This window comes from Pinus tabuliformis, chromosome 8, assembly GCF_031772625.1.
Source record: "Pinus tabuliformis cultivar Carrire ecotype Pingquan chromosome 8, CPIR1, whole genome shotgun sequence".
Lineage (NCBI taxonomy): Eukaryota > Viridiplantae > Streptophyta > Pinopsida > Pinales > Pinaceae > Pinus > Pinus tabuliformis.
Window position 1 is genome coordinate 1,160,452,618 of NC_142294.1, and position 20,082 is coordinate 1,160,472,699.

At 34.4% G+C, this 20,082-nt stretch overlaps 1 non-coding gene and 1 pseudogene across 1 annotated transcript; both read right to left on the bottom strand.

Moving 5' to 3' along the window:
- Positions 1-5,135: 5,135 nt before the first annotated feature.
- Positions 5,136-19,755, bottom strand: LOC149239461 (non-structural maintenance of chromosomes element 4 homolog A-like; annotated as a pseudogene).
- Positions 10,593-10,664, bottom strand: TRNAL-UAA (transfer RNA leucine (anticodon UAA)). The gene has a single exon. It is a non-coding gene; the product is annotated as a tRNA-Leu (tRNA).
- Positions 19,756-20,082: the final 327 nt, after the last annotated feature.

The following is a 20,082-nucleotide window of genomic DNA, read 5'->3' on the forward strand; positions in this document are numbered from 1 at the left end:
AGTTCAAGAGGAAACAAGGGAAACTATAGCAAGTTACAAAGTGGGGTCAATCAGATTGGAGGCTATTTGTTTGAACTTTCTGCGTTGGCCTCAAAAGATAAAAGTGAATGTTTTAAGTCTAAAATTTTTTATTGGATTTTATCTAATATGCCTAATATCTTGTCTATTCCTAGAATATGAACTTTCTCGTTAATGAGGCTAGGCATATGGTCGCCTTACTTCGAATGAGATTTCAGAGAAGATCCTACAGATAATTTGCAGGTTGGTGGTAGAAAACAATCAATACATGCATATGATACAGTAGTGCAGTTTTATCACGAATAAATAAGAAAATATATGAGGTTGCAAGAATTGGTAGGAGAATAAAATATTCCTTCTCCTTTCTCTAGGACCAAGGACTCTTCAATAGCGACATGGTAGAAGCAGAAGAAAATGGAAATCCTTTATCTGACAAAAGAAGAAGTGTGGGAATGAATGGTGTCTTTGTTTCTCAACCCATGGAAACAACATTAGGTTTTTCTAGTGCTCTATCTCTACATAAAAAGAATCAACCTTATCTATTGCTCTATTTTTACAAATAACAAATCAGCCTTTTCTGGTGCTCTATCTCTGGATAAAAATAATCAGCCTTTTTGGTGCTCTATCCCTGCATAAAAATAATTAGCCTTTTCTGGTGCTCTATCTCTGCATAAAATTAATCAGCCTTGTCTAATGCTTTATCTCTGCATAAAAATAATCAACCTTTTCTAGTGCTCTTTCTTTGCATAAAAATAGTCAACCCTTTCTAGTGCTCTATCTCTGCATAAAAACATTCATCTTTTTCTAGCTATTTATCTCTACATGAAAATAGTCAAATAAATGAGGCAACAAAATTTAATATGAATCAAGATAAAACATGTTCCAATGGGAATAGTGAATTTTTAAATGGTAGTGGAATTGGACTTGAATTCCAATGGTTATACTACTATATCCCCCAAGGAAAAGGAGCTTGATGTGAATGGTTTTGAGTGGAGCAGATGAGTATTGTATCTCAATGTGGCTTAGTTTTTGGCACATATGAGCAACCGGTAACTTCATTCATGAAAAAATTCATTTAGTCCTTTCTGGTGTACCAATAAGATAGGAACCATTCTATAGATGTACGATGATGTAAATAACGCAATTATACAACTATATACTTTGAAAATTCTTTGTCTTCCATTGTTCTTTGTATGACTGAGTTGGCTCAAGAGTACTTTTAACATTGAAGATTTCATATAAATTACAATGCATGCCTAAGAGGTTTGGTTTGATCCATATTCCAAAAAACATTCATGTTAGCATGATAGAATTTATGTATCTACTAACTAATATTGTCTTTGTATTTGTAGAGAATCTCCTATATTTTTTTTGAATCTTGTGTTGGTGAAACTCAATATTCAAATTCTCGTTAAACAAATATTGTGGTTTAGCATGGGCATACACATTTGTCTCTCTCCCTAGTATTTACCTAAAAAGAAAGAGGTCGAAATGAACTAATGAAAATATGGATTCGATAATGTAAGGCATTGTGAGTACTTAACATGGGTGTACTATTTCCTATTTAATCATATCTTATTATTAATATGTTTCTATAGAGTCATTATAAAATGGTTGACCAACATATAACAAAAACTTCTCGATTTTGAGTTTGTGAAGTTAAGGGTTCAAAAATTTACTTCATGCTTATTAAACATTCAATCAATGTTTATTAGGCACCTGCATTCTCCATTATGTCTACATTGGCAACTTATGCCATTTATATGAACATTGTGCTTATGGATTATTTTTCAATAATAATGATGCAACAAGAGAAGGAAGATCTAACTAACATTATTTTCTTGTATCGCAGCACATTGCAAATCGTAGGGTCCCTGTGGATGCATATGGAGGTACAGAGAAGGTTGTATGAACCGCTGGAGGTAAGGGATATAGTTCCTTTCTCGGCTTCCAGTCATTGCACATGACTCTACTATGCTATAGACAAGTCTGAACTTAAAATGTCACATTGATTGTGTGTCTCTTTTGAGCAGGTCCAAAGACACTTGAAAGCTTGTAGTGAGGTAACATAAGAGTACTTGTAGTCAGTTCAAGAGTTAAGGCAAGGAAAAATCTAGCAACTTACAACCTGGAGTCAATTGGATTGGGAACTACTTGTTTGAGATATTCTGATTTCACATCAAAAGTGAAAAGTGAATGTTTTAAGTCTATTTTTTTTTTTACTTTCTCTACTATGCCTAAAATATTTTGTCTATTTCCAGAATCTGAAATTTCCCATCAATTGGGCTAAACTACATATTAATTTGAATACACCTTCCTCACTTTGAATGAGATTTCAAAGAAGATCCCTATAGAAATTTTGCAGGTTGGTGGTAGAAAACAGTCAAGGTATGCATATGATGCAACGGTGCAGTTTTAGAAGGAAGAAATAAGAAAATTTATGAGGCTACAAGAATTGGCAGGAGAAGAAAATATTTCTTCTTCTTTCTCTGGGACCAAGGACTCTTCAATTATTTTGCATGAGAAATCTACTTGTGGCATAATACATGCATAAGAAAATGACATTCCTTTGTCTGAGGAAAAATGAAGCTTGTGAATGAATGGCATGCTTTTTGTTCAACCCATGGTAACGAAATTAGTGTTTTCTAGTGCTCTATCTCTCCATAAAAATAATCAACCTTTTCTAGTGCTTTATCTCCACATAAAAATAATTAGCCTTCTTTAGTGCTCTATCTCAGCATGAATATAATCAACCTTTTCTCACTATAACAAAACAGGAAATTTGCGCTAGATTTATCACCAGATTTTAGTGCATTTTTTTTTTTTCCAATTGGGATGAGCATCTTGGCACTAAATTTGACTCTATTGTACAGTTTTTAAAGCATCTTTCTTTGTGCCATATTTTTCATCTTTATTTACACCAAAATTTTCATCTTTTTTTGCATAATATTTTGTATCTAATTTTCCACCACTTTCTGCATCTAGTTTTGCACCTTGTTTTACGACAAATTTTGTTTCCAATTTTACACCAGGATTTACATATAGTTTTATGATATGTTTTGCTTCTAGTTTTGCATCGATTTTTGCATATGTTTTTGCGTCTTTTTTTTTGCTTCGAATTTTGTGCCATTCTTTGCTTCTAGTTTTGTGCAATCATTTTCATCGGGTTTTACACCATCTTTTGCATTCGATTTAGCACCTTTTCTTGAATCTAGTTTGTGCCAGTTTTTACATCTAGTTTTACACAAACTTTTTCTTCTAATTTTGCACTTTTTTTTGCATCCAATTTTGCACCATATATTCAATATGATTTAGCACCAAATTTTGCATCCATTTTTGCATTTTGTTTTGTACCACTTTATATATTCACTTTTGAATTTGATTTGTCTCCCTTTTTGCACCATATTTTGCATCATTTGTTGCATCCAATTTTGCATTGTTTTTAACACCATTTCTCACATCCAATTTTGCATCCTTTTGAGCATCAAAATTTTCATCTAGATTTGCATCCTATGTTAAACCATGTGTTGCATCCGCCGTTGCATCCCATTTTGTGTCTAATGTTACGTTCAATTTTCAGACATTTTTTACGTCTACTTTTTCATTTATTTTTGCAACAAGTTTTGCCTTGCTTTTTGCGCCTCATTTTGCATCCAACATTGCATCTTAATTTGCATCCAATTTTGAGCCATTTTTTCCCCAAATTTGCACCTTTTTCTGTGTCTACTTTGTGTCCAATTTTGCACCATTTTTTACATCCATTTTTGCATAATTTTTGTTGTCTAATTTTGCATCCAAATTTGCATCCTTTTTTCTGCCTCATTTTGTGTCCACATTAGCATCTCATTTTGTGCGTTAGTTTGAGTCTAAATTTTCATCTAGTTATGCATTATTTTTTGCATCCAATATGGTGTGATTGGTTTCACCCTTTTCTTATCCCCATTTTTCATCTTTCTTTTTTTTTTTGTGTGTGTGTGTCTTTTCTTACATCCATTTTTGCGCCCAAATTTTCATCCAAATTTTACACCATTCATTGCATACTCATTTGACATCTAAATTTGCATCCTTTTTTGCTTATTTTTAGCACCCAATTTGGCATCCTCTTTTGCATTCAATTTTACATCTAGTTGTTTGTCCTTTTTTATATCTAGTTTGGTGTCCATTTTTGTGTCCTTGTTTGCACCCAATTTGGTATCCTTTTGTATGCCATGTTTGGTTCCCTTCTTTGTGTCTAGTGTTACACCCTTTTTTACTTCTAGTTTAAAACCCTTTTTTGTCCTTGTTTGCATCTTGTTTTGATGTCTAGTTTAACATCCAATTCTACTCCCAATTTTTCATCCATGGTTACACCACATTTGACTTCTTGTTTAGAGTGTACTTTTCTTTCCATTTATGACCCCCTTATGGTTTCATTTTACTCATTTCAATTACATAGTGAAATATATTACAGTTTCTAAATATCATCAAAGAAAATATGACAATTTAAATTGATAACATAGTGTTTTTAAAGAAACTTAATTGAAACAGACAACATCCATCCAAAAAATAGCAATATCATCACATATAATAATTCTACATCAAAATCATTAACAATTTTCAATATGCATATATGACTACCAAATCAATATCTACCACAAATATCATTATTTCAAGGTAAATTCACCAAATTCATCCAAAAATAGTGATATCATCATACATAATGATTCTCCATCAGAAAACATTGACAATTTTCAACACATATATAAAGTAACAAGATAATACTAATTATATCATCATCAACTTTAATCAAATCAACTAAAATTCAAATGTGTGACTACCAGAGCAAAATATTTCATGAATATCATTATTTTAAGGTAAATTCACAACATCCATACAAAGATAGTAATATTATCATACATAATAATTTTCCATCAAAATAATGTTGATAATTTTCAATATATACATAAAGTAACAAGATAATAATGATAATATCATCATCATCATATTTAATCAAATCAACTAAAATTCAATGTATGATAACCAAATATGTTTCATAGATACCGTCATTCTAAGTTATTCTAAGGTAACTTCATAGCATCATTCTAAAAATATGAATTTCCAAGATCACCAAGATATCACTAGTTAGCACCACCAAGATCATCCTCGTGATCGTTAACGCGATCATCATCCTGACCATCATGATAAGTTTCATCCACATCACCATCACTAGTGCTATAACCATCATCATCACCATCCTCATCATCATTGTCTCCTATAAATAATGTATGTTTAACATAGTCTGGATCATCATCTCCAAGGTTATTACCTATAGAATTCTTGAAAAAAATTTCAATATTACATGTTAGTATGAATTCCATAGCACAATGCATATTTTGGTTACAATGTTAACCATAAAATGGGGTAGGATACAATAACATATAATAGTACTAAAAAAATAAAATAAGAATTTGGTTTAAGATATATTGGAGTTAAGGGTTAAGGACCAAGGGCTTGGGGGCTAAGGGATTTAGGGGTTAAGGGATTACGGGTTAGGGGATTTAGGTGTTAGGGGTCAAGGTTTAAGGGTCACGGGTTAAGAGGATAAGGGGTAAAGGCTTAGGTGGTTCATGGATTCTAGGTTAGGAGTTAGTGGCTTAAGGTTTAATAGGTAAAGGGTTTGACTAGTTGTGTGTTATGAGTGTAGAGTTTAAGGGATTATGGATTGGGGATTAAGAGAATAGGAAATTTAGTATAAAATTATTATTTACTTTGTTATGGAGACAATATTCTTTGGAGTTATTTGAGTACCCCGAGAAGATAAAATTTTGACTCCTTGCACCAAGTTTGTTTCTCCTTTCCTTATGAATCAAGGTATAGAAGGTGGAACCAAAGATCTTGAGATGCCTCATTGAAGGAATTTGGCCATACCACATTTCATGAGTCTTATTTTTGAGAGCATGAGATGGGCACTGCACATATAACTGCATCGACTCGGAACATAATCTTCACATTTTTGAAAAACATCATTGAACAAACCATATTTAAGATTGTCATGTTCATTCTTTCAACTACACCATTCTCTTGAGGATTATAAGGCATAGTGATTTGATGTTGAATCCCATTCTAGTGAAGACAGTTTTCAAATTCATTTGAAGTATATTCTTTTCCACTATCAATACAAATAGAGGAAATATGATATTATGTATCATTTTCAATCCATGCATGAAAGTTTTTTAAAGTTTCAAAAGATTTAGATTTATTCTTCAATAGATATACCTAACACATTCTGGTGTAGTCATCAATAAAAGTCATCATATATTTATTTCCATTTGTAGAAGGAGCAGGCCTAGGACCACACAAGTCAGAATGAATCAGTTCAATATTTCTATGTGCTCTAGAAACATAATCATGAAATGGTTGTTTGTTAAGTTTTCCTAAGATATAAGCATCACATTTCTTTAGTTTCCTAGGAATGTCTGGCAAACCAGTAACAATACCGTTTCTCTCCTCCTTGGTAATGTTTGTCCCCCTTCCCTCTATTATTCTTATTTCCATGTCCTCTTTTGCCAACTCTTCCTCTAGAGGAATAGTGTGTTTGATTTTTCTCTTTCTGTGCAAGGTACACAACTTCTTCAGAAGACTGAGAAATGATCTCCCTCTTCTCAAAATATTTCTCTATTTCTACAAACTTCTCCACAAGAGTGTTAAAAACTAGTCTCTTTAAGTTTGCCACTAACTTCTAATGATTTAAGATAGTGAGAATATGTGGGATATATTTCCTTCAAAAACGTTGTGAGAGGAACATCCATTTTAACTCTAGTGGCTTCTACATCATGCATAATAGCTTTGATTTCAGAGGTTAGGGAAAGGGGATCATCATCTTTTAATTATAGATTGAAAGTTTGATCATTAGTTAGACTACCTCAAGCTCGGAGTGTGAGTCATATAAGTCTTTCAACTTATTTAAAGCATTAAAAGAATTGGACGTAATTGGTGCAATGTGATGACTCACCTCTTCATTTATTGATGCAAAAATAAAGGCATAGGCATTGTTATTCTTGTTCTCCCATATGGTGAGCTCTTTGTCTAATGTGGGTTTTGCAGGCGGATTGTCATCTTCTCCTTCACATAATCCTTCCCATAATTCATTGAAAATGATGGTATGCTTTATCTTTTTGGACCATTCGTAGTAGTTCTCTTTTCCAGTGAGAAATAATTCAACAATGGAGATGAGTGAAAGCATCTCTCCAAAATTATGAGTTGGACCCTGAATAGTCAAAATACTTGCAACAATAGTCTTTGATAAAAAATCTAATATATCTCTACAAACAATAGAGACTCACCATACAACTTGGCTCCAATTCTCTTTAATCAAAATAACCCAAAAAAATGATGCAGCCTCTCGATCTCAAATAGCCACTTTGATGTAAACCAACTTTCACATAAAATAAAACAACTCAATACACTAAATGGACCAACACCAAAATTACAATTACCATAAAAAAACATATATATCCTCGAAATATCTATGACCATTGGGATTATTTTTTTGTCTCTTGCGAGCATCTAAAGATGAAGATTCAATTCTTTGATGAGGATCCTCCTTCTTCATTACTGATCACGTCATTAGAATATAAAACAATGTGTTATTCCATTCACAAATATGAAAATATATACATATTACATATGTTTTCAACGTTTGGTTATTTTTTGAAACTATGGAATGACCATCACTACATATATGAATTAATCAACTCTTAATTATAATTCAACGAAATGAAGCAGATATTATTGGTGATACCCACACAACAATTCACGGTAAAGGAAGTTGTGATATCGAGGGATTCTTCAAGTCATCGCTAGAGATTGCCTTATGCTATTTGCAACATTCACATTACACTCAACAAACTTCACAACACCAATGCCAACACTAACCAATAATCACAGTTAAATGCAAGGATGTAAAAACACAAGTAAACGTAGGTTTAGTTATAGTACCAACATGGTCTTTCAAGCTGGAACTAAGAGATGAAATGTTTTTTGCAACCTTGTTACAACATGAAAAATGTGTATCAACTGAAGGAGGGTCTCGACCTGTGCGTATAGTATGTAAAATGACTGCAAAAACATTATAGTCAGGAAACAAAAGGATAATTCGTTAAGGTCAATGTGGATGAATTCCAATTTTCCACAACGCAAACGGTTCTACCAGGGCAAGGAATGGCAGAGGGACATGTTAGGCTAATGGAAAAGGAGTTACAGAGGAAAAATGATGCTAAATTTGGGACCTATAGACCTGCACTCTGATACCATGTCAAGTAAGGTATATGGTAACTCTAGAATATTGAAATTTTTTATTAAGAAATACATTGATATGTACATAAAGGAGAGAGACCCTTGGGGTTCACATTCCAAGGTCTCTTCATTTTCTTATTTTGTATTTACATATTTACACCATATTTTCCCAATCCCAAAGCATTAGGTGTCAAAAATATATTAAGAACTAAAATCAAAACATAGAAACACATCATAATGTAAATTGAACCCCTAATCTATGTGGGCATTTGTTTCATGAAAACCATGACCCAAGGTAAAAGGGTAATGTGCCATATTAATCTTGTATAGAATGTGGTAAGGGTGTTATAATTCTATGTGTTATATCATATGATATATGTCCAACAATTATATGAGATCAAAAGGAGTCATATAGTATGAGTAAGTTATCAAACCATATATGCCTAACATAAATAAACTAAGGCATGTTTTGGTTAAACATCAAAAAGTCAAATGGAGAATCACCTTTCTTGGAACAAGAGATGTATAGGTTATAACATGAAGAAAAAGGAAAACTTGTTAGAAATAGATGTTGAGGACCATGAAATGTGTAGGGGAGTAGGAAAATACAAGAAATAAGCCATGTATTCCCCATATGGAGATTTATTTTTGTCTATTGTATTACAAAAGATTTTTTTTGTACGTAAATGGAGGTACATGAAAATTGTGTGTAATACGTATGCATAAGATGGTCTTGAAACTAGTAAGTTCATGAATCCATAAGACTGTAAGGTCATTGACACCATCATAATCATTGTCATCGTCTTCATTATCATCATCAATAGCGCCATCATTATTATCATTATTGTCATCATTAGAATTATCATCATAATCACCATTCATGTCATCACCATCATCTTCATCATTTTCATTGTCATGATTATCGACATTGTCATCAATTGTTCATAATTATCAGTGTCGTAAGAAATATCATCAACCCAAAAAATGTGATGAGTGTTAGAAAATGGTTGTTTAGGACACATGTGATATATGCATGAGAAATAACAACTCTATAGATGATGATGATGATCATCACCACCAATATCATCATCATCATCATTTTCATCATCCCCATCACCATCATTAATGTAATTTCTATCATAATTTTTGTCATCATCGTCATGGACATCATCATCATTGGCATTGTCATCATCATTCATGCTATTATTGTTGTAGATAATGACCTAGATGACAATGACGATCATATGATGGTGACTTTGATGATAATGATTATGATTATGAAAATGACAACATTTAAAAATTGGGGAAGATTTTCCATGGTCATTAGCTTGTCATCATCATAATCATTATCGTCATCATCATCATCATCATTTTCATTGTCATTGTAACCACCATTGTATTTATCATCATAATCACCATTCATGTCATCATCGTCATTTTCATTATTTTCTTCACACTACAAGAAAAAGGGACATTGGTGAGAGGCGAAAAATGTCACCATAAGCTCATTGGTGACGGTCAAAAGAGCCTTCGTCACCAAAAATTGAACATCACCAAAAGTGGCATCGCCAAAAGTATAGGTGTTGTAGTGACATTTAAAGTCCATGACCAATAATGATTTATAATGACGGATAGTGACCGTCACCATTTCATATGAGCAATGGTGACAGACCATAGCTTCCGTCACCAAAAATTGAACGTCACTAAAGGTGGCATCACCAAAAGTATAGGTGTTGTAGTGACATTCAAAGTCTGTCACCAATAATGATTTATAATGACAGACATCGATTGTCACCATTTCATATGAGCAATGGTGACGGACCATAGCCTCTGTCACAAAAAAATGAACGTCACCAAAGGTGGCATCACCAAAAGTATAGGTGTTATGGTGACATTAAAGGTCCGTCACTAATATTGATTATAATGACGGATAGTGACCGTCACCATTTCATATGAACAACAACGACTTATTGTGATGGATCTTTCATGGCCGTCATTATTGGTGCATATATATGGTAACGTTCATTGACCCTCACCAAAAGCCGCATTGCCATAAGTATAGTTGTTGTGGTGACATTCAAGGTCTGTCATGAATAATGGCTATAATGACGGACATCGACCGTCACCATTTCATATCAACAACAACGATTTATGGTTACAAACCGTTAAGGTTCATCACTATTGATGCATATATATGGTGGTGTTCGTTGACTGTCACCATTTCGTATTTTGGTGATGGTTGAAAAATGTCACCAAAGCTCATTGGTGATGGTCAAAAGCTCATTCCATATGGATCATGTCAAGGCACGATGGAATCGAACCACCAACCTCATGCTTTTAAAGCAGGTGCTCTTCCATTGAGCTAGCACCCTTTAAATAATTAGACTTTTAAAATTAGACCTTGAAACTTCATAAATTGTAAATTCTACAACTTTCAATAAACTAAAGTCTCGACAATATTTTACTAAACAAGAAAATCAACATCGAAGTTGTAGGTCCCTACCTAATGGTTATGGAAGTTATGAAAAGTGGTTGGAGGGAAAAATAATTATGTATAAGAGAATCAATATGTTTAGTTGAATAATCAATTAGAAGTGAAAGTCTGAAGACATTTATAATCTATAAATGACCTATAACTAGAAAATGCACCAAATATTGCAAAGGAAATGTCATAAATTGATAACATATGGAAGAAGAACATTGATGAAGACATATGCAATATGTTATAGGTTGAGTGAAAGAAAAATCTCAATGTTCTTGTTGTTTGGTGTTTAGATATCTGAATGATATCTAAATTTCTGTGCAAATGTAACACAGATCTCTGGAAACCATGAATGGCATATGATAAAAACAAATTATATATATATATATATATATATATAGGTATATTTATATATACACCCTTTACGTAAACCAACATGAAATTTGGAATTTCACAAGTCCACACTCAAAACATGATAGTAACCAACAAATAAAAGAAATTGACTTGGACAGAAAGCAAAATATTCACCTTCATTCTTGAGATGCTTCTGTTTATTTGAATTTGACTCATGACATTCTTTATCTGACAAGGAATAAAAATCATCACTAGTATTAAATTCATCCAACATAGACTTTGGATATCCCACTAACATTTGCGTTTTTGTTGCCATGCCTGAAAACCATGGAGTTCCTCGTTGATAGTAGAATAAGATGTGTGCCTACTGCTCAAGAACACATTCCTTATTAACCATTGTTACTTAACAAAAACCAAAGAGACAACACAACATCAGCGTACATAAAATCCCCTACCGAAATATAATCACAACTTAGCAAAGGAGTATAAAAGATTATCTTAATTAATAAACTTTGTATTTGGAAATACTTTTCTTTAGATTTAAAAAAGGCTATGTTGTACAACACTTCTATCTATTTATCTAGGCAATTGTATCATAGCATATGTCACATAGTAGAAATCTACAGTACCTAAAGTAAAAAGACAAATTTGCTCAAGAAAATAGATTTAGAAAAGAGATTTGAAAACTATAATTTTGTCATCAAAGCTTTACTTAATTTAACAACAAACTAGCTGGAGTTTGAAAATCAAAATCATTCATAGGAAATGAATAAGACAATGGCCAAAGTCATTATTCATACAAATAAATCTAGAGTCACTATTTCCATTGCAAATAACTGAAATTTGGAGAGTGGTTTAATAATTAGAGCTTATTTTCTGGGAAGACTCGTCAATACCATCATTTTTTTCCATGGTCTGTTGTGTCTCTAGATCCAAATCAAAGAGCTTGCCATTCTCAAGTTCTACCTTTCAAGTATTGATCTCTGGCTCACCCTTTAAAACACAATTCTACCACTCCATTTTATTTTGTTTTGTCAAGAGAATTGGCAGGACCTTCCCATCCTCTATTTTACATAATCAATAACCATCCATCAATGATATAAAGCATAACAGATACACAAAAAAGGCCAAAGATGTTCTTGTTGTATACCTATGTTTTAGGACTCATCTGACCTCACTGGTGCAAAGATCTCACCCTGAAAAAATAACATCCACATGGAATTTAGAATTTTTTTTTTTTAAATCAAGCTCCAAGTAAACCAATCAAAATATGAACATCCTTTTAATCAATAAAATCTCTGACTTAAAATAAAAGTGGCCTAGAATTGAATGTTATATCAACCATGTCAAGTAACTAACATCGAGTGAGAAATACAATCCATGCATATTGGATTAGTGAAATAATTGATCTGGTAAAGCTAAAAAATAGATGACTTAGAACTAAGAAACGCAAATAAATGACTTAGAACTAAGACATGAGGTTTCCCTTTCAACCATGTCGTTAAATAACTCTTCTTTATGTCACTTACCATTAAACTTTTTTTGATACCAGGTGGAAGTGGTATTGTAACATTAACCTCTGATAGTTTGTTTCCACGACTACTTCTCAAGATCCACTCCATTACTAGCATTTGGGGCTAGATAAGATACATGCAAAAACCATCAACATGAAAATCAAATATACATCCTTGTAAAAAATTGGGAGGAAAAAATATATCCACAAATTGAAACAGACTGTAGGATACCTCATTCCTGCAACATGATAATCTTGTCATGAACAATAAAAAAAATAAATAAGGAGAAATGTAATTTTTGCCACATTTTGACAATGAAAGCTTTTGCATATTCTATGAACAATTGATGAAAAAATTCAGCCAAAGCTTGTCAGCATCAGGATTATAGTAAAACATAAAGGAACCGCTCCAACACATATATAATCCTAAACATAAGTATCTATACATATAAGTATTTATTGAGGACATTGTATTTTGTGAAAATATGGAAGTCAAATCTTTGAAATAACACAATTTATGGTACCACTACCTTATGAAGTCCATTCATTCGAGTATTTACGAAGTCCATTCAAGAATTTATTCAAAGTTCAAAGTTCAAAGAATTAACATGTAGCCTAAAAAAACTCAGATTTGAAAAGGAGATAACCCAAAGATGTAGAGGATATATCTCACATTTATATATCCTAATTTCCAAACATTGAAATGACACTTTTTAGCATACTATTGTGAATTCAGCCCAAAATGCTAGAAATAAATATTGATGGTTATTTTGATAATATAGAAGTTTTATACATGCATTTATTTAAACAGTTAGCTTGCAATGTCAAAAATATCTAAGGATGCACACAATACGTTGCATCTTTAGCGTTGGTGTGTGAACTTGAGACAACAAAGTCCAACATTAACAGTTTGCCTACAATATGCACTAGCAGAATAGGTGAACAATAGTATTGTAGGTATGTGTTATGAATATATGTATTGCATGCCAATAAGAGTATGGTTGGAACATTCATGTCCAACCCTTCCAATTTTGCCTATAATTTTCACTGGTCTAATAGGTGAACAATAGAACTGTAGGTGTGCATTCTGTATCACTTACCTAAATCAAACACCTTTAGCATAGAAATTTCAAAGAATATGTCCAAAATTGGTAGGTAATTTGCAAAATGAAAGAGTTGGCTTGATTGTTTCTGGAGAAGACTAGATTCTTACATTGTTCAATGTAAATTCATGACACTCTTCCAAGCTTAGATGGAACAAAAAGGAACCAAGCTAGAATGTTATTTAAATAATCCTTACTTAGCTAGGGTAAAATGTTAGCCATTTTTTGTCAAAAATCATAAAAGGAAAAACTTTAAGAAATTTAGTGAAGAGACTGTAGAAATGTTCTTATCAAACCACTAACGTAAACAAAGCTAAGAAATATTGCTTTGTAGAAGAGATATTCATGGTCAAATTAACAAGAAAGTGACCTTTTAGCATAGTTAATGCACTAGTGCTCATGTTGTAGTGTCCCAGGGCATGCTAGGGACTACAGGGAGTGCTCATGTACATCTAGAGAAGAGGTGGGGAGACATCGAGTTGTAGTCAGGAGGACTACAAGTGATGAGGGGCAAATACTTGAGGTACCCAACCTCTTGGATTATACCTTGCTACGGGAGCCCTGAAGAGAGAGTAGCAGGACTAGCGGATGTGGGTAGAGACGGATGCGGATGAAGCAGCAGAGAGTGCTACAGTGCAGGAGTCCCCGGGCAATGCGAGCCCTAGTTGTGGTCACAAAGAAGCCCTAGTTGCAGTCATGAAGGGAGACCTAGACGCAGTCTTGAAGGAGCTCTAGCCACAGTGGAAAAGGAAGCCCTAGCTGTAGTACAAGGCAGCCCTAACTGTAGTCAAAAGGAGGTTTAGCCACAACAAGAGAGAGGCGTAAGATGCATTCAAGAGAGGCATAAAGACGCAGTCAAGAGAGGCCAGATACACAGCAAAATGAAGGCTCTTATCCATGGCAGAGGAGGCCTTAATTCATAGCAAGAGGGAGGCCCTTATCAACCATCAAGAAGAAGCATATAACCGTAGTCAAGGAAGGTCTAAAGCAGCACTCAAATATGCCCTAGACGCAGTCAAAGGGAGGCCCTAGCCACTGTAAGAAGGATCCATAAGACAACAAGAAAGAAGCCCTAGAAGCAACGTGGAAGTCTTATGTTTTGCTGTAGGTACAACGTGTGAAAGGGAGGTTGTTTTGAGTGTTTTTCTTGGGTGCTCTTGTAGGGAGAACGGCTGAAGTTTGAAGTTTAAGATCACAGCAAGAAGAGGAATTCAACGTGGGTTAAATATGGTTGTTCTTTAGCTAATCCAGGAAGATTGAAGCGTTGAAAAGAGGCTGATTATCTTGCTTGAAGCTTCAACTAAAGGATGACTTAGCTTAATAAAGTTCATGATGGCCTTTTACAATCATATACTTATGAGTGAACCCAACTCTTATTATTGGGACTTATCCTAGTGTCCTGATAGGTGGGATATAGAGGACAAATACGATCTCCCTTTCTCCATTGCATTCCTCCCACCTTGAAAATCAAAAGGGGACATAATGAATTTCATATACACATACTTAATAGATATATATTCCCAATCTCTTGCCATCTACTAGTTGCGCCTGCTTGAGCTAGGCTCAAGCAATTAGTCAATCCAGAGCATGCATATCCCTACTTATTCTCCACACGCCTCTGGGTGGATCTCTCTATCCCTGTAGTGCCAGTAAAAGGGTTTGGGTATGGTAAGGGTTGCTAGCTAGTTTTTTGAACCTTTGTATTTACATCTATTTTCGCTTGGCCTTACCCTACTCTCATCTCTATGTATTCTCAAATTAAACCAACTACATAATCAGAAACTTTGTTCTTGTGTGGTATCTCAAAATACTTTTCAAACATAAAATTACAACATACTGTCACAAGGAGACTAATCATGGTTTAACAGATCAAACTTGACATCTTACATTAACAATTTCCTTTTACGTGATGCCAGTCTTCTACCTAGGCCTTGGAACCATGCCTAAAGGGGTGTACTACATGACCGGGGTTTTCACTGCTAGTAAACTTAATTATAACTAATTATGAGAACATGATAGAATTATTTATATACCAGATTGTTTAAATTAAAGATGAGCTTCTTGTATGAATTACAGTGCACTGATAGAAACAGAGATAGTTTCCAACAAAAGGCACCCAAAACAGCAGCAAAAGGCATAGGAGACACTTATTTCGCTTCTTCGGTGCTAGTCTTTGAAGACCTCCACCACCATCATCACTTCCACATTCATCCTCCTCCACCTCAAGAGTTGAAGGTACCACTCTTCCCCTGTTTCTTGCAATCGCTCTAATAGGAGTCTCTGTAGCCTTCTCAGAACAAGGAATCATAAGTGGATTGGTTCTGTGAGGCATCAACTCCTCACCACTTTCAACAACTTCCATCATCAACTTCCAGTATTTAAAATCAAACCGAAAAACAAATTGGCTGTAAGAAGCTTCTCCAGATGCCATTTCTGTAGCTCTGGGAGCATTTTTGGGGACAACAAAATGTTTTCCATTTTCATCGACATTTATTTCAACTCTACCATCCTTTACTAGAAATGATAATGCAAAGATGTTTTCTATTGTCTAGGAAAATGATATTCTATTTAGAACCAAATTCTCTAATCTAGCTTGCTTCTATTTTCGCAAAATGTTAAATATGCTTGCCATATTCTTGTCTGTTTCTGATTTTTCATCTTTCGGGGACTCTTTCACTGCTTCAGGTCGAGTGCTTTCTGTCGGCTTAGTATGTTTTCTCTATACTATAGCTTTCCTTTACTTGGGTTCATTATCCATTGGTCCAAGCATAGTGCAAATTCCTACCACATGCTGGAAAATAGAAGCAGCTAAAAGCCCAATTTTTCTCCATGATATTTAGGTTTGATCGTCATTTCCCTCCAAAGACCTATTTCCATATGCCTGGCCACTATAATTTCTTAGAATATCACTACTAATAAAATCAACTGGAGTATCACCATCATTGTTTTGTGATCTGTTAACAATAGCGAGGAGTGTGGATGTGAGATCAAAGAGTGTATCAGCATCTGTAACTTGCTCATGAGGTCTCTAAACGAAATTGTGCAAGCTTTCCACTTTGCTAACTATAGCCTCAAATTTTCCAGATTCTTCTTTTAAAATATTTTCTCTCTCCTCAACAATCGAAGTCTTGAGGGGATGATAATGGTACCTTAATATACAATATTGCACCATACTCTGATTGTTACCACTGCATGCAATAGCATCTTCTTTCTCTCTCGGGGGCTTATTGTGGCCTTGTTGTGATCCTTTTACCCCACGAGAGGAATCTTCCAATGTATGAATCAATGTTTCTTCCTCTTTAACTCTAGCTTGGGTACTAAGACTTCTACCCATCCTTTCTATCACCTGCTTTTGGAGTTGATAGAACTGAAAATATTCAACCAAAGCTGGAAGGAAGGGCTTGAAATTGAGATTTTTGATTGAAGAACTGTCATGAAATGGAAAGAGAGCAAGAAAATATTTTTGTGTCACATTGAAATGAGGGAGGGTAGGGATTTGTGATTTCCCCTACCCTAAGAAGCCTGCTTTGTAATAGAAGAGGGATGAAGGCCCACTACAGTGGATATAAAGTCCCAAGACATACGCATTGTCGAAGGAAATGCGTAGATGCAATGTGCCAATTAAGCGTGAGGATTGGGAGAAGTGACACATATGGGAGAGTGGCCATATTATTGAAGAATTGTTTACATTGAGGAAGGACACCATTTGAATATGGTAAGAATGACAATTCTAACGTGGAGAGCTTCCAACACCACTTTCTCATCTACATGAGGGAGTTTACAATTTGTATATCTTTGTCTCAGTGCCATGGTGAATATATTAGTATGAGGATCCACTATTTCATGATCCATATGTTGGATGCTTTGCTGAACTTGAGCTTTATAAGGAAATCTCTTTAGATATCCAGAACGTCTCAAAAAAAAATTTGAACAATTATTGTCTTGCAACAATGTTTATTGATGATAAATTGCTTGGTAATGTACACATGCATAGAAGAGTGTGACTGATGGCATGGATACTGGGCCTTTTGGGTCGAAATGGCCAACTCTAAAGATAATATTTGGAATATCCTTTGAGCCTTTCTTTGAGATGGCATCCAATAAGTTGGAGTGAAGACATCACGGAACTCTATATTTTGACATATTCCAACTAAATCGCCAAACATGCAAGAGAAACTAAAACCAGGGGTTATATAAGTAATAGCCCCAGTGTATGGGAAATCCAGGCTTTTAGAGGAATATTTCCGTATTTAATAATTGGATGAGGATGAATATTTTTGTTACACTATGTGTTGTTATTGATATGTTTGGACGTTTTGGGTGAACACTTGTCCCATCTTCAAGAACATCCAATAACGTTCAAGTCCAAGATAGATTTAAAGAGATCATTTATCAAATTAGTTGTCCAACTATGAAAGACAATCAAGTTTTGGAAGAGATACATCGTAGTATTATCAAAGAAGATTGTGGACCATGTTAGAAAATGGATCAAAAGGGTTTTCATAATGTCTGCTAAAATTTGACATTTAGCATTGTCTTAGCATTTTCTTATCAACTTTCATGGAGGCAAAAAGTGACAGGAGAAACTTGCACAATAATGGTGGCCACTAGAATGAGAAACACAATGAATTAGCAAAATGGAATCTGTTGCTATGATGACACATGGGAAGATACTTATTACTCTCAATGTGGTTGTACAGGAAAAATAGTTTTTGCCTTTGACTATAGTTGATGTATCGTAATGTAGCAGTTGTTTCCTTACTGCAATAAAACAAATATATATCCATCTCAAGGTGAAAGAATAACACCTGTATATATTCGAATGATATGGGCTATGTGTTGTGCTCAACAGCTAAGAAAGTCTCTATTGGTCATAATGTGATCAAGCGATGGGTTCGGGTTTCTGTGCCCGTGCTGTAAAAGTGTATCGATACAAGTGATGAAAAAACATATGTTCAATTCCTTGGAACATATCTTATTTTCATTACTTGTCCAGGATAAATCCACGGCCATAGTTGAGAAATGTAATCAAAAGAAAATAAATATGTAGTTTATTTAAACAAATGTGGCATGAGCAGAAAACATATGCACCAAATTACAAAATGTGAAAGTCAAAGTTCTGTATAAAAGTTTTAAATTAAAAAAAAATTCAAACAGTTTCCAGGAAGTTTAACAAATGTAACTGCCCAGCACTCATCCAATGGCCATTCGAGGAGGGTCGAAGCCATCCATCAATATGAAGAGATCTATAAAAGCAAACAGGGACTTTGAAGAAGGGATCCCTGATTTTTCATACCCAAATGTTGCCCGATTATTGAGCAAGGGCCTGACAAGTTAGTGAGGGTTTCCCTTTTGTTTTTGTTTCAATCTATTTTCATGCTTAGATTTTTTCTAATATGATGTCATTGGTGGACCTTAATATACGGCGCTGCACCATACTCTGATTGTTACCACTGCATGCGGTAGCATCTTCGTTCTCTCTCAGGGGCTTACTGTGGCCTTGTTGTGATCCTTTTACCCCACGAGAGGAATCTTGCAGTGTCTGACTCAATGTTTCTTCCTCTTTAACTCTATCTCAGGTACCAAGCTTTCTACCCATCCCTTCTATCACCTTCTTTTGGAGTTGAGAGCAATGTAGAAATTCAACCAAAGCTAGAAGGAAGGGCTTGAAATCTATGTTACTAGAAACCAGAAAGGGGAAATGAAATGAGAAACGACAACGAGATGAGAAACAGAGTTTGGAGATTTCACATTCAAGAAATGAGGAGAGAAAAACAAGACAAATATGAAACATACAACCAAGCATTTGTTTCACATTCAAGAAATGAGGAGAGAGAAAAAACAAGAAAAATATGAAACATAAAACCAAGCATTCATCATTAACATTCTCGAATACTATGGTTCATAGGTAGTTGCTCATAGGCTTTAGCTGCTCACATTGGCTATTCCTTAATACTTATAGTGATCAACAAAGCTTTCATTTCCCACAGAAGCCATTCTTGAATACCCATGTTTGATCCTCTAGGCTAGCAAATACAATAGTGAAGAAACACTTGGCACTGAATTCAAGTTTGATTTAGCCTTCACATTTTCCGGATGAGTACATGGTCCCACATACATTGTATATATTCTTGGATGTGACATGAGTGGACCTCAAATTTGGGATCTATTGTATCATTTTCCACACAGTTATTAGGTTATTGTTTTCATGGTTGGGTAACAAGATGGTGGAGATTGAGTTCATCTCCATTGGATATAGAGCCAAAAATAGAGGGTTGTCCTGAACTATTGCCACTTGCAAAACCATAAATACTACAACATGTGTTTGAAGACAAAAT